Raw genomic sequence first — 14,878 nt, forward strand, 5'->3', positions numbered from 1 at the left:
TTTAATAGACTTCCTTTCTTCCCTCTGGATGCAATTTACATTGTATGAGTAAAAGGCATGCCTGCAAGATTTTGGAAGGTGTTGAATTTCCTTTGACTGTTTCTTTATTATTTTCTCCTGAATTATTTTCAACTTTTAACAGAAATGAATTTCTCTTTCATTGTAATATTTCATTGTAATCTTTTGATCACAGTGTCTATTCTATTTCATTTATGCTCCTTCCAGTTATGCCTTATTTCTTCTCGCTCTCTCTCTCTTTTTTTTTGTTTTTGTTTTTGTTTTTGTTTTGTTGTTTGAGACAGAGTCTCACTCTATCACCCAAGCTGGAGTGCAGTGGCGCAATCTCGGCTCACCGCAACCTCCGCCTCCCAGATTCAAGCGATTCTCTCCTGCCTTAGCCTCCCAAGTAGCTGGAATTAAAGGCATACACCACCATGCCTGTCTAACTTTTTGTATTTTTGGTAGAGACGGGGCTTCTCCATGTTGGTCAGGCTGGTCTTGAACTCCCGACCTCAGGTGATCCTCCCGCTTCAGCCTCCTAAAGTGCTGGGATTACAGGCGTGAGCCACCGCACCCGGCCAATTATGCCTTATCTTTACAAATTTTTTTTTTCTTCTAATACTCTGCTGGTTTCGCCAGCTCACCAGTTTTTATCTTTCTGTTGCTTTGCCATCTCGTCCGTGAGTTCTTGCATTTTTGTTTCCTGGCCTTCATTTTGAGTGACAATTACTTATGAATTTTTTTTAAGTCCATGAATAGCTTCCTCTCCTTGTTATTTCTCTTCATGTAATCAATGAAATGTCATGTTTCACTTATGTATTTTTCTGTAACAACAGAGCTTTATTATGCAGGGAATCCCTGCAACACACAGCAATACATGAAAATGGATGGGACAACGGCACCGTGGCTCACGCCTGTAATCCCACCACTTTGGGAGGCCGAGGTGGGCGGATCAAGAGGTCAGGAGACCGAGACCATCCTGACTAACACGGTGACACCCGTCTCTACTAAAAATACAAAAAATTAGCCAGGTGTGGTGGCTAGCTACTCAGGAGTCTGAGGCAGGAGAATGGCATGAACCTGGAAGGCGGAGGTTGTTGCAGTGAGCCGAGATCGTGCCACTGCGCTCCAGCCTAGGCAACAGAGCAAGACTCCTCCATCTCAAAAAAAAAAAAAAAAAAAAAAAGATAGGACAAGAAGGATTATTTTTTCTTTCTTTTTTCTTTTCTTTTTTTTTTTTTAGACAGGAACTTGCTCCATTGCCCAGGTTTGGAGTACAGTGATGTGATTTTGGCTCACCACAGCCTCCCTCCTGGGCTCAAGTGATCTTCCCATCTCAGCCTCCTGAGTTGCTGATACTATAGGCATGTGACACCACACTTAGCTAATTTTTAAAAAATTTTTGGTAGAGACAGTCTCTCTATGTTGCTCAGGCTAGTCTTGAACTCCTGAGCTCAAATCACCCTTCTGCCTTGGCCTCCCAAAGAGCTGGGATTACAGGTGTGAACAACCGCACCTGGCCAAGAAGTCGTCCTTGTTAATGGAAAGATAGGATTTGACAAATATTAATAAAAAATAAGCTTATGCTTTATGGGATTTTTATTATTGAGAACTTGTATATGAAACAGGATTGTAATATATGAAAGCAATGTGAAAGATGTCCTTGTAGTGATGTAAAGACTGTAGCCTTTGGAGAGAACTTGCATCAACACATTCAGTGTGGTTATAGGATAGCTGGGGACATGTGAGGCCTGAATTCTGAGGTCATATCAACCCAAGTTCCTGCATATATGCCCAGGGAAAGATGCAGTGATATTTATGGATAAAATGACTCAATGAATTATTGATAGCCTTTTTAAAAACAAATCTTAACATAAACTTTATAAGCATACTTAGCTCATATTTTAGTTATTCACTGAAATGCTTGGGAAAGGAATATGTTACCTCGACACCTACCATGAAAGGAAGTGTCCTCATGGAGGTGCCAGGTATTCCTCTACAGATATCTCATAGTTTATGTGATCTACTCAACAGCTTAAAAAGCTGTGGACATCTCCAGTTAATGATACCCATGTATTTTGGGGGATGTGTACTCATGTCTGTAGTTTACTTTGAAGTACATAAAAATAAGATGGGTTGATAGGTGAATAGATGGTTGAATCAATGGATTGATATATGAGAGAGCAAGTATACTGAAGTGTTAATGGCAGAACCTAGGTGATAGTCACTCTAAAATTCTTCCAACTTTGCTGTATGCTTAAAACATTTCATTATCAAGTATTGAGGAAAATTATAGAAGTGAAAGCAATTGCTATGTAGTTGTTGATTTCATGGCATTTACAATACTCCCAGATTAAGGGCTTAGTATATTTAATTCCAGCAGGTAAAAGTGGAGGGGTCAGTCACAACAGCTGGACGATTTCTCTCTTCCCTGTCTTTTTCTCAAACCTGCCTGATTGACTTGCTTAGTTAAAAGGTTGGGTTCTTCTAACATGAATGTCTAAGATAAGGTGCTCCTAGCCAGGACCCCTTTCAGGATGATGGGAACAATACCAAAGAGAGCCACTCTCAGTGGAAATGCTGTTAAGACCATTCTCCTATTACTATTTTGAAATCCAAAAAACTACCTTCCAAGCAATCTTCTTGTGAAATTCCCCAGGGAGTGGTCCAAGTTTGAGTCATATACAAAACCTCCAAAGTGGGTATCCAGCATTGGATCCCCTACTTGGGCATCCAATACTTGAGTTGCATAAACTCCAACACCCTAAATTTTGGTCTCTTATCATACATAGTAAGTCTGGATGCTAGAAGTTGACTTCAAATAGGAGATTTCTAGAGACTGTTCAAGTGTAGCAACTCAGATGGATTGTTTTAATGAGGCCAAGTGGCACTGTCCTGATGGGTCTCTTTTAAAAGCCACTTGCTCCATTTTGGTTTCTTGTGTAACACAATCTTGAGTTCATCTACCCTGAGGTAGGGTAGACCGCTTATCCAATACGAGTAACATCCTTACTTACTTAGAGAACAGAGACACAGACACAGCGAAGAACACCATGTAACAAGGGAGGTAGATACTAGAGTGATGCATCTACAAACTAGGGGATCCCAAGGGTTGCTGGCAACCACTGAACATTTGGAGACAGGCATGGAACAGACTCTCCCTCAGAGAGACAATTTAATTTTGGACTTCTAGCTTCCAGAAATGTGAGAGAATACATTTCTGTTGTTTTAAGCCACCAAGTTTGCCGGACTTTGTTATGGCAGCCCTAGGAAATCGATGCACTGATCACGATTATGAAGTCTCATAGACAGGACTTCAAAAGTCAGAATTGTAAGTAATCTCTTCCTCTCCTCTGTATCAGCACCACTCATTTCTTCATGCTCTTAGAGCCATACCATGCCATCAATCATGCTTTCAACTTCAGTCAGAAAAGACTGTAAAATGAATATACAAGTGAAGAGTCACCAGTAAAAGCAGAAAGTAATACATGGGTCACATTGAGGTGGCAACTCCAGCAAGACATTCTGGGTTGGATTTTGGTGTTGCTCAGAGACGGGAGCTTGTAACTCCTTTGGTAAAATTCATACTCTCCTTGCTAACAGGCTTTCTCCAGCTGTTTAAGTCAGCTTCTGGCTTATTTGAAATGAGGTGGGTTTTTTTTTCTACTGTTGTCCTAAATTCCTCACTACACTCATATTTCCCAAGTCTTAGGCTTAGAGAGGGAGCAGAAATACACAAAACTTTGATATCGTGTTCTCTTCAGAAACAAAAAAACGAGATTTTTTTTTTAATCACTTATAACCGTGGGCAGAATTTCCTTCAATCTGTTGTGATTTTTGTGGCAAAGTCTTTAAAATTTGACCTGGCAAAAGAATGAAGGTAAGAATAAAAAACAAAACAAAATGAAACAAGCAAAAAACACTTCTATTGTTATTTCCTTTTCCTTTGTTCATTTGGAGGGCCACAGAGCTGGGAACTTGTATTTTTGGGCATCAGGAAATAAGGCAGTAAACTTTGAATTTTCCCAGACTTCAGAGTCACTTGCTATTTATCAGGTTAAATACAATTGCCAATTGGCTTAGAAGGAAATAATTTATATTACCTTGGCATGGCAAGTTGTGTGGCTTAGAACAAACAAGGTTATCCTCAGCAATCATAGGAGTCAAAAATTACATGACAAAGAGCTTTACAACAATGTTTTTTCAAGTTTTTATCATTTATATAACGTGTTCCCTTGTGACTCCCTACTCCCTTATATCCTTGTAGCTCTTTTTGAAAGACATACTACTACTTTGAATAATAGCATCAAAAATCATTATTGAAATTTTTTTCATTTGTTATTGTTGTTGTTCTAAGGGCCTCACATTCCGATTTAAAGAGACATATGGAGCTCTGGGGGTAATGCACTGGCTGCTTAGGAATAGGCAGCTTAGTAAAAACAAGTATGAACTCAGAAATGCACTTTTCTGCTAGGATATAAAAGTGTCATGTTACTGATAAAGTGTAATCTGATGCAACTATCACATTGGGAGATGCTGGGAGAGCCGTGGACATTGTTTAGTTGGAGTCTAAGTAAACTATCTGGTCTTCCAAATCCCAAGACCTAAATTATTCAAAGCCTATGTCATCAATTGCATGATTTTAGATTTCTCCTTCCCAAATCCTTATCTGTGTGTCCACTGGGGTTGGAAAGGAAATATTGATTGAGCATTATATCCTTATACATCCGTGAGAATGGATTTTAAAAATACTTCCTCTGGCTGGGAGCGGTGGTTCATGCCTGTAATCCCAGCATTTTGGGAGGCTGAGGAGGGCGGATCACTTGAGCTCAGGAGTTTGAGACCAGTCTGGGCAACATGATGAAACCCTGTCTCTACAAAAAATACAAAACTTAGCAGGGCACGGTGTCATGTGCCTGTAGTCCCAGTTACTTAAGTGGCTGAGGCAGGTCACTTGAACCTAAATATATACATTTAGAATTGTGGGCAGAATTTGCTTCAATTTGTTATGATTTTTCTGATAAAGTCTTTAAAATTTGACTTGGCAAAAGGATAAAAGTAAGAATAAAAGACAAAATGAACAAAAAACCCTTCTATTGTTATTTCTTTTTCTTTTGGAAATATTCTTTAAGTCTTGCTTCTTAGATGGGAATGACATAAAATAATTTCTTTTTCTTTTTCTTTTTTTTTTTTTTTTGAGATGGAGTTTCACTCTTGTTGCCCAGGCTGCAGTGCAGTGGCCCAATCTTGACTCACTGCAACCTCCATCTCCCAGGTTCCAGCGATTCTCCTGCCTCAGCCTCCCGAGTAGCTGGGATTATGGACTCCTGCCACCATGTTCGACTAATTCTTGTGTTTTCAGTAGAGGTGGGGTTTCACCATGTTAGCCAGGCTGGTCTCAACCTCCTGACCTCAGGTGATCTGCCCACCTAGGCCTCCTAAAGTGCTGGGATTACAGGCATAAGCCACCACGCCCGACTGACATAAAACAATTTCTGAGCCCACAAATGCTTTTTCTTTCAAGGTCTTTTTGTCTCTTAACACATCCCATTTACCAATACATTTTACCTATGTGTAATTCTAAATCCTCATACTGCTCACAATACACTGATAATTTAATCAGATTTTGTTATGGACAACTGATTTTTCTAGGGGCGGAAAAACTTGGCCTATTTAGAAAGTAAATTGGTCAGCTCTATCAGCATGAAGCCTGGGGCTTTCTTCATATACTTCATTGCCCTTTAGTACTGGGTTTGACCAGCCTTACTTTGCTTTCCTGAAGGCAGCATCTCAGAATGTTGTCTTGGCACATAACTCTGGCTGCTGTTTTATGATGACCCCAGAACACTGCTCAGATCTCCCCTCTGACCTCCCTTTCTAATCTCCTGCTATCACCCCAGAGTAGCAAACCCTAATGGCTCACACTGCCCTGGGACTTGTTTAATGGAATCCTGAAAGTGTGCCAGGGTCACTGAACACAGAGGCCCCTATAGCTTTTCCTTAAACAGACTTTTTCCTTAAACAGGCCTTTGTAGTCATCCATCTGTAGCAGTGCCAAGAGCTTCCTTTGACACATTTTGGGACACCAAGATCTTCCATAGGGATAGATCCTTTGGCTAAGAGGGCCTTAGCACACTGGTTGGCACATTCTTCATTTGCTGTACATATTGGATATATTTCAGTAAATGTTATTAAATGGATTGTCTTATAAAAAATATTGGGGCTCTGCTTGGAGAATATGAAAAGGAAACGATAACCATAAGCAATACTCAGGGCTGTAGCATTGACCCTTTTGGTTGGAGCTCAGGTGTTCTTCTGAGAGGCAATAACAGAGCTTACAGTCAACAGAAAGATATTTGTTTGGTGAAACGGTCGCTCTCCAAAACACTCGCCCCTTGCTGCTGAATGAAGTTAAGTGCAGAGAGCAGAGCCCTGGTAAAGAAGGTGTGAGCATCTCTTCAGGGTTCTGCTTACCTAGCTGGCTCATTCTGATCAGGAAGTTCCCACCTTCTCCAGATGTTTACCTAGAAATTTATGAAGATGACAGAAAGAAATGATAGTCCATTCTTCCTGAGAAGAATGTGTAGGTCCTTTAGAAATACAGACTTCAAAGACTGCAAGCTGGGTCCTGGTACCAACTGCCACTTCGTCTTCACTAAATGGATGATTACAAAAGAAGTTGTCTTGGTTACAGACCAGCCTGGATTCACATATGTGTCTCTGTGGCTCTTGTCTTCACAATCTGTACTGAATTAATTTCTGCCTTTTGCTCAAGGCCTTTGTTACTGAGACACTGTCCTTTTTTAAAAAAATCTTCCCCAATTATAGAGTTTATGTACTAAATCTTTGTCAGTTGATTTTCAAGGGAGGGTTCCCCTCCAGGGTGCTATGGATGTTGCCAACTTTGTGTCTTTAGGATTTTTGGAGGAAAGAATTCTTCCCCGGTGAGAATCCTCCAGTGCACCCCACCATGACATATTACCTATGTAACTGCTGAATCTCTCTCTGCCACCCAGCAATAGCAATGCTGATTGAATTGCAATTCAATTACTTAGTGGCCAATATATGCGTATTACTAAAGTTCTAAAAGGAGGAATTGGCAGACTGGATAAGGAGCTCCTGAGAATATAACTGCTGCATCAGGGAATCTCAGTATTTCACAAAGTCAAATCTAGAAATATAATTTATAATTTTGAATAATTTGTTGTTGCACTTGTAATTACTTTTTTAATGGTAGCCTTTTGCAAAGCGTGTATGCTCTGTGAAGCAGGGGCTGAGTTTATCTTATCTACTGATATAGCCCCAGAACTTAGTACAGAACCAGAACCATAAAGACATTTAATACTGTTTGTTTTAATTCGTTCTATCGTATAGTCTAGCACTGGTGCTCACTAAAACAGGGATGAATCACTCACTGTTCTTTGATCTGTCTGAGATATTCTGTATTAACATCAATGTCAGGGTTTTCTAGTCTGATTTTTATTATGTTTGCAATCATCTAGAAGATACTCTCCATGTCAAGTACAGACTTGGCACGTGGAAGGAGTCTATGGAGTGAATGAATAAATGATCTTGAGAGGGTTATGTGGCAACCAATGGGCAACAATAATTTGGGAGCCTGGGAATATAACAGGGAATGGAGAAATCGGTGGAACCCTCCATTCAGACCCAATTGATGAGAGCAAAACTGGGACAGGAAGGAACTTTCCAGGCCTCAGCAAGATGGTTGAATCAAAGCAGTAGGTGCTTACTTTGTCCACCATCTTGAATTAAATACTTTAAAATGTTGTGATTAAAATATTTAATAAGGCAGCATAACCAAGTGGATAAGAGCATGGATTCTGGAGCAGATTCTAGGTTTTAATCAGGCAGGCTGGGTGACCTTGAGCAAGTTATTAGAACTCTCTAAACCTGTTTTTTCATCAGCAAAATGGAGATAAAGATATTAATAGTACCTACCTAATCATATGGTTGTTATGGGGATGAAATGAGTTAATCTTTACAAGATACTCATACCATGCTTGGCAAATAATAAATGCCATATAAATGTATGTTAAATATAAACAAATAATTGTCTTTTGGGGAAGGAAGATAAGAATGTTACTGTGTATATTAGCATCTCTTATCCTGTAGCAAATATTCTATATTTTATGTCTTTAGAGTATGTAGAAATCCACGATCTCTACCTGAGATTTAAAGAAGCACGAGTTATTGATTTAAACCTTGCATCTGGTATAGAATTAAACCTCTCCTGCCCGATGAGACATCTGAAATGTAGCCCACAGTTGATTGCTCTTTGATAACTTGTTTTTATTCTGCTTCCAAAATCTGGTGGAACATCCATTTGAGTTTGGCAGAAACTCTGTTCTCTAATCAGCACTATGAGTTGAGTTTGCCTCAGAAACTGGAAGAAAGAACTGGTTTTCAAACAATTTAATTGCCATCTAAAGACATGAATGGCTTGATTTATCTGATTTATGAGTTAAATGACTTCACCTGGTCCTGCGAGGGACCTGATGGTGCATTCAGTTTCTCATCCCCACTCCACAAATAACTGTTTCTGGTGACTACAGCAACCACATGCACTTTCATCTTCTGAATTTAATCAGGCAACATGCTGTTTACTGATTCATTTGAGTTGTACAGCAGAATACTCAAAAAAGGACAAAATAAAACTGATTCTTCCTCCATCATGAGGAAGTGTCTTGCGAACTGTTTTCTCTGATCAAGCAGGGATCTTACCAAGGTTAAGCCCAAAGGGAATTAAAATAAAATAAGAGGAAATGGGTAGAAAAATCAAAATGATAAGTCTGAGGACAAAGGTAGACTTTATAGACCAAGCGGTGAGATTGTTAAGAGGCAGAGCTGGATATAGAATGGAAAAATGTGTGTATGCCCAGAAACCCACTGATCCACATCCCATCTGGAAAAAAATCAGCATTCCTGCTTTGCGTGGCTGCCTTGCTTGATTAACTACTTTTACATTCCATCTATCTGGCAAGATTTGACAATGTTTGGTATAGCCATTCCTGCTCTAAAGACATAGGCTTAGCTATGTTCTTAGAGGAAATTCAAAGATCAAGATTTAATGAAACCGCTTTATTTTGAATTTGAGAGAAATCTGTCCAATTAGAATGACGTTGCCACTTGAGGTTCTGAATTCTATCTCTTTATCCTTATTAAGCATCCCTTAATACTCATCTAGACTAATTTTTCTTTGAGGACCAAGTCCCAGGTCCTTACATATGGCAGGCAAATCTCAAAGGAGATTTAAAAGGGGCACCTGTCTTCAAGAAGGCAGGAAGTTTGCCTCCCAACATGGTGCCTGCTGCTTGACTTGAACACACCTCTCCCTCTTCCTCCACCAGACTTCTGACTGGTCACCAGGTGGGAATGTCAAATCTGACTCACATGAATCAGAAGTCTTCCCTAGTGACAAGCTTTACTACTAATTTCCAGGAGACAAGGAATCAAGAAGCATAGGCTGAGCAGGGACCAGAGTGGGACTTTCAGTGCAGGTGTCCAGGCCCTTTCTTGAAGTTTTTGTTCCACTCTGGCTGAGAACACGTGAGGTATCAAAGGGATGTATACAGGTCAAATTACTTATACAAAGGAGAGCCATTTCAGTCTTGAAACCTCTCCATTTTATACTCAGCTAGTTATACAGCTTACTTAATTGTGACAAGGAGCCACGCCCCAGAAATTTACAGATGCCAGAAGCAATCCTAGGCGATCTGTTATACACGACTAAATCTCTCCTTACAGGATTCTTCCCCTAGCAATTTCATCACTTTACTTGACAGGAGAACCATCATTACAAGGAGATTAGAGAAGGTCACTGATTTTTTTTTCTTTCTTTCCGGCCGGCACGGGGATTCTCTGCCTTCTTAAAGAGGAGCGTGTGCTGTAGACCTCCTGCTTAATCGTGTCGTTCCCGAAGATTAAGCAGCTGCTCACCTGAAAAGCCTTGGAGGGCGAGGCGGTGGGGAGTGGAGCGAGGCGGTGGGGAGGGGGACGAGGCGGTGGGGAGGGGGTCGAGGCGGTGGGGAGTGGGGCGGGGCGAGGCGGTGGGGAGGGGGACGAGGCGGTGGGGTGGGGAACGAGGCGGTGGAGTTGGGGGGGCGGAGCACTGCTCTAGGCAATGCATGTTTAAAGCAAATATTGCCGAGTCCATTCTCATCAAAGGAAAGCAGAGCCATGTTATAAGATCTACCAAAACCCCAGACAGTGAACAACTTCTTTACTAAGTTGGGAATGCTTCTACCCAGAGATTTATTGTCCTCATTAGGTTTCGCTTGGATTCCTTTAAAAAAAAAAAAAAAAAAAGGAGCTCGTTACCCAAGCAGCCACAGTTTCTCGTGAAAAGGAAGCAGCCCAGCTCCAGAAAATGCTCTCAGGCCCAGAGAAAAACAATCCTGGCGACACAGGAACCACAGACAGCAGCTGCAGCGTCTCTTGGGAGATATTTTAGTTTCATGTAAAGCCTAATTGAGGCCAAACTCATTCACATCCCATTTGAGGTGGGCCATTCTTGATACCACTTAAAAAAAAAAAAAAAATTTATGGCTGGGCACCGTGGCTCACGCCTGTAATCTCAGCACTTTGGGAGGCCGAAGCGGGTAGATCCGCTGAGGTCAGGAGATCAAGACTAGCCTGGCCAACATGTGAAACCCCGTCTCTACTAAAAATACAAAAAAATTAGCAGGCCATGGTGGCGGGCGTCTGTAATCCCAGCTACTACGGGAGGCTGAGGCAGGAGAATCACTTGAACCTGGGAGGCAGACGTTGCAGTGAGCCCAGATGGTGCCATTGCACTCCAGCCTGGGTGACAAGATTGAAACTCTGTCTTAAAAAAAAAAAAAAAATATGATTCTATTTTATTTTGTTCCTGGGTACATGTGCAGGATGTGCAGGTTTCCTACATAGGAAAACATGTGCCATGGGATACCACTTTTTATGTGACCCTGGAATTGAAGCAAAATTACTTGTGAGGATTGGGCAACTGCTGCTTTGTCACAAAAAAAGAGCATAAACAGATTCACTGACTTGCCCAGAGTACCAAAATTATTTACTTTTGGACTCAAACTCAAAAGTCCAGATTGGAACATTTTTTTCACCACAAGATGGAAACTGTGGCCATGCGATTGTTGTTCACATCATGCATAACCAAGAATAACAGCTGCTGCCCTGTGGTGAGTATTTACTCTAGGACAGACACCGTCCCAAGCTCTCCATGTATGTGATTTCATTTCATCATTGCAAAAAACCTGGAGGCCATGTTTATCTCTACTTTACAGATGAAAAAACTGAGGCACAGAACAAGTTAGTGGTAGAACAGAGATTCCAATGAAGACCTCTTTGACTCTTACCCTGTGTTCTCACTGCTTCTTGTACTCCTCTCCATAAGTACACTGATCCAGCCAAAGAGCTTCATTCCATTAATTGGTTTTTTAAATTTATTTTTCAGAAGTGAACAATGGTGAGCAATTGTTTTTCCAGAGCACAGACACCCATGAGTTTAGACCTATCTTCAGTAATTAGCTTTTCCAAATATTCCCATCTACCTAGATAGATGTGTGTTTTAAATCATTTTCACCTGATGCTCTTTCTCTTCCACTGAATATCCTTCCTTCATAAATTACATATAATATATTAACGTATCACGTATATTTGTAAATACATTTATGTTATATATGTGCTATGGTCCGAATGTTTATGTCCTCCCAAAATTCGTATGTCGAAATCCTAACCCCTTCGGTGATGGTGTTAAGAGGAGAAGCCTTTAGAGCCCTCATGAATGAAATCAATGAGCCCAAGGGAGTTCATTCATCCCTTCCACCATGTGAGGACACAGTGAGAAGCTGCCATCTTACGAACCAGGAAGCAAGCCCTCATCAGACACTGATTCTCCCAGTGCCTTGGTCTTGGACTTCACAGCCTATAGAACCATGAGAAACAGATTTTTATTGTTTATAAGCCATCCAGTTTATCGTATTTTGTTACAGCCGCAAATGGACTAAAACAATATGTATGTATGTATATGTATAGATGTATCCCTTCTTCTACTTTAGGTTTAACATGGCTTTGTCCTCAATTAATGAGAATGTGAGGAGAGATTATGCTGCCATTTTTTCATTAACTTTTCCCTTTAAATAGAGGGAAACCTGCTAGAAACCTGCCATGAAAAGATATGTTTATCTTTCTCAATTTCCAAGTGCAGAGGACATCTGTGATGTCACACGATTACTTTACTTCTGGGTAAATACAATCCAGTGATTGTAATGGAGAACTTGGTAAAGTCAAGTCCAGAATTTAATTAAGCAGAACATACTGAAGTGCACTTAAATAATCATGCAGCTCTCAAAATAAGCGATGCTTTAAAATGAAGATTAAACCAGACTCTTTTAAAGATGAGGTGTCACTCTGTCACCTAGGCTGAAGTGTGGTGGCACAATCATGGCTCACTGCAGCCTTGAACTCCTGGGCTCAAACAATCCTCCCACTTCAGCCTCTTAAGTAGCTGGGACTAGAGGTCTGTGACCCCAGGTTCGGCTAATCAAAAAAAATTTTTGTTTGTTTGTTTGTTTGGTAGAGACAGGGTCTTGCTGTGTTATTCAGGCTGGGCTCGAACTCCTGGCCTCCAGCGATTCTCCCACCTCAGCCTCCCAAAGTTCTGGGATTATAGGTGTGAGTCACCATGCTCTGCCAGTCCTACACATTTTGCCAAGCATTTCTGTTATCAATACACAGATCTGTACTTTACTCTTTCAGTTTCTTGGACATTGTATGAAACACCAGAACTTCCCATTTCTAAGGTACTGTAACTTCACAAGAACAACATACTTTAGAAACACAATATAAGAATAGTGTTTGTTTTTTGTGAGTTGTGGTTATCCATTAACAAACACTGATAAAGCACGTGTTACGTGCCCCAGACATGAGGTTTTCAAAAATGAGTAAGAGGTAATGTCAGCCTTTGGAGAACTTCATGGCTTAAAAATTAAAATATATTAGGCTTGTAAAGAGTACTGCTTCCTTCTGCAGCTTCGTCTCTTTGTAACATAAAATATGTGGTAATTTTTAGGAAACTCAGGATATGTTGTCCACTCCAGAAGTCTGAGGTGGGACTGCAGGAATATGAGCTCCTCTCCATATGCAGTGACCCCAGGTGAGGTAACGTGGCAGGTGCAGAGCACCAGAACAGGAGCGACCAGGGCTGAGTTTTCATATTTATTTATTTATTTGTTTTTGAGACAGAGTCTTGCTCTGTTGCCCAGGCTGGAGTACGTGGAGCAATCACAGCTCACTGCAGCCTCGAATTCCTGGGCTCAAACAGTCCTCCTACCTCATCCTCTGGAGTAGCTGGGACTACAGGTGTGTGCCACCATGCCCTGCTAATTTTTAAATTTTTTGGAGTCAAGATCTTACTATGTTGTCCAGGCTGATCTTGAACTCTTGAGCCCAAGTGATCCTCCAGCCTCAGCCCAGATGGGATGAGTTTTCATTCTTCCTCCACAATTCTCTGTGTGCTCCTGGGGAGGTCACTGAACCCTTCTAAGCCTTAGTTTCTTCATTCATAGCAGGGAAAATAGCTGCTCTACAAACCTCAGGCAATCATCATGGGATCAAATAAGAAAACATGTGAAACATTTTGAAAACTGTGGTAGGCATTTGTAAGCTCTAAGGAGGCATAGATTTTTGTCTGTTTGTTCACTGTTGGAGCCCTAGCATCTAAAACAATGCCTGAATCAAAATGAATTCACAATACAAATTTACTGAATGAATGCACATCATAATAAAGGAACTCACCTTTTCACTTTAAACTATTCAAGATTATGGTAATCAATTATATTCTATTTTACAAAAGGAGAGCACTAATTTTTTTTTTTTTTTTTTTCTGTGATGGAGTTTTGCTCTTGTTGCCCAGGCTGGAGTACAGTGGCACGATCTTGGCTCACTGCAACTTCCGCCTCCCGGGTTCAAGCGATTCTCCTGCCTCGGCCTCCCAAGTAGTTGGGATTATAGTCATGTATCACCAAGCCTGGCTAATTTTGTATTTTTCATAGAGATGGGGTTTCTCCATGTTGGTCAGGCTGGTCCCGAACTCAGGTGATCCACCTGCCTCAGCCTCCCAAAGTGCTGGCATTACAGGCATGAGCCACCATGCCTGGCCAGAGAACACTCATTTTATATAATTTCTAGAGTCACTGTTTTTCTCAGGGCTGGAAGGGATCTTAATGAGTACATAATCCAGTCTTGCAGGTTGATGAGCGCCTTGACTCTGTCTTTGCCAGGTGCTTATCCAGCGTGTTCCAGATCATAGCCAACAAGGGGGAACTCTCTGGGCCAGCTGGCAGAAGTTCCCCTCACTCAACTGAAACCTGCCTCCACCTGAGGCCCAGAGCAAGTCTCCCTCAGCTTCTGGGCCTTCAGACATTTAGAGACAGTTATCACCTCTCCCTGCCCTCAGGTTTATCATGTCCAGGCTAAATGGATGATTTCTCACTTGTAAATGTAAGGCATTTAATAATTACATTTCTTGATAATAAGATAAGGAGAAATTTAGGGTTTTTAAACAAAAACTTTTATTGGTATATGTCTGCTGTTACCCACAGGGGGCCCTTGTTTGCAAAGCTAGATATTGCTGGACCCACCTAGGGTAGACATCTGAAAATTTTCTGCAAATGTGAAATAAATATTAAGGTACAGAGAGAATAACTGTATTTTGTAATATCTGTCATATAGCTGTGTGTTTTATCATATCTGCCTTTATATAAGATAAATATAAATATCATTGCAGCAATAGTTATAGTAGAAAATAATCTGGAGTCCGCCTAAATGTGTATTCATAATGAGATAGTTAAACAGATTATGGTGT

Source organism: Rhinopithecus roxellana, chromosome 4 (genome assembly GCF_007565055.1).
Source record: "Rhinopithecus roxellana isolate Shanxi Qingling chromosome 4, ASM756505v1, whole genome shotgun sequence".
In the NCBI taxonomy this organism is placed as follows: domain Eukaryota; kingdom Metazoa; phylum Chordata; class Mammalia; order Primates; family Cercopithecidae; genus Rhinopithecus; species Rhinopithecus roxellana.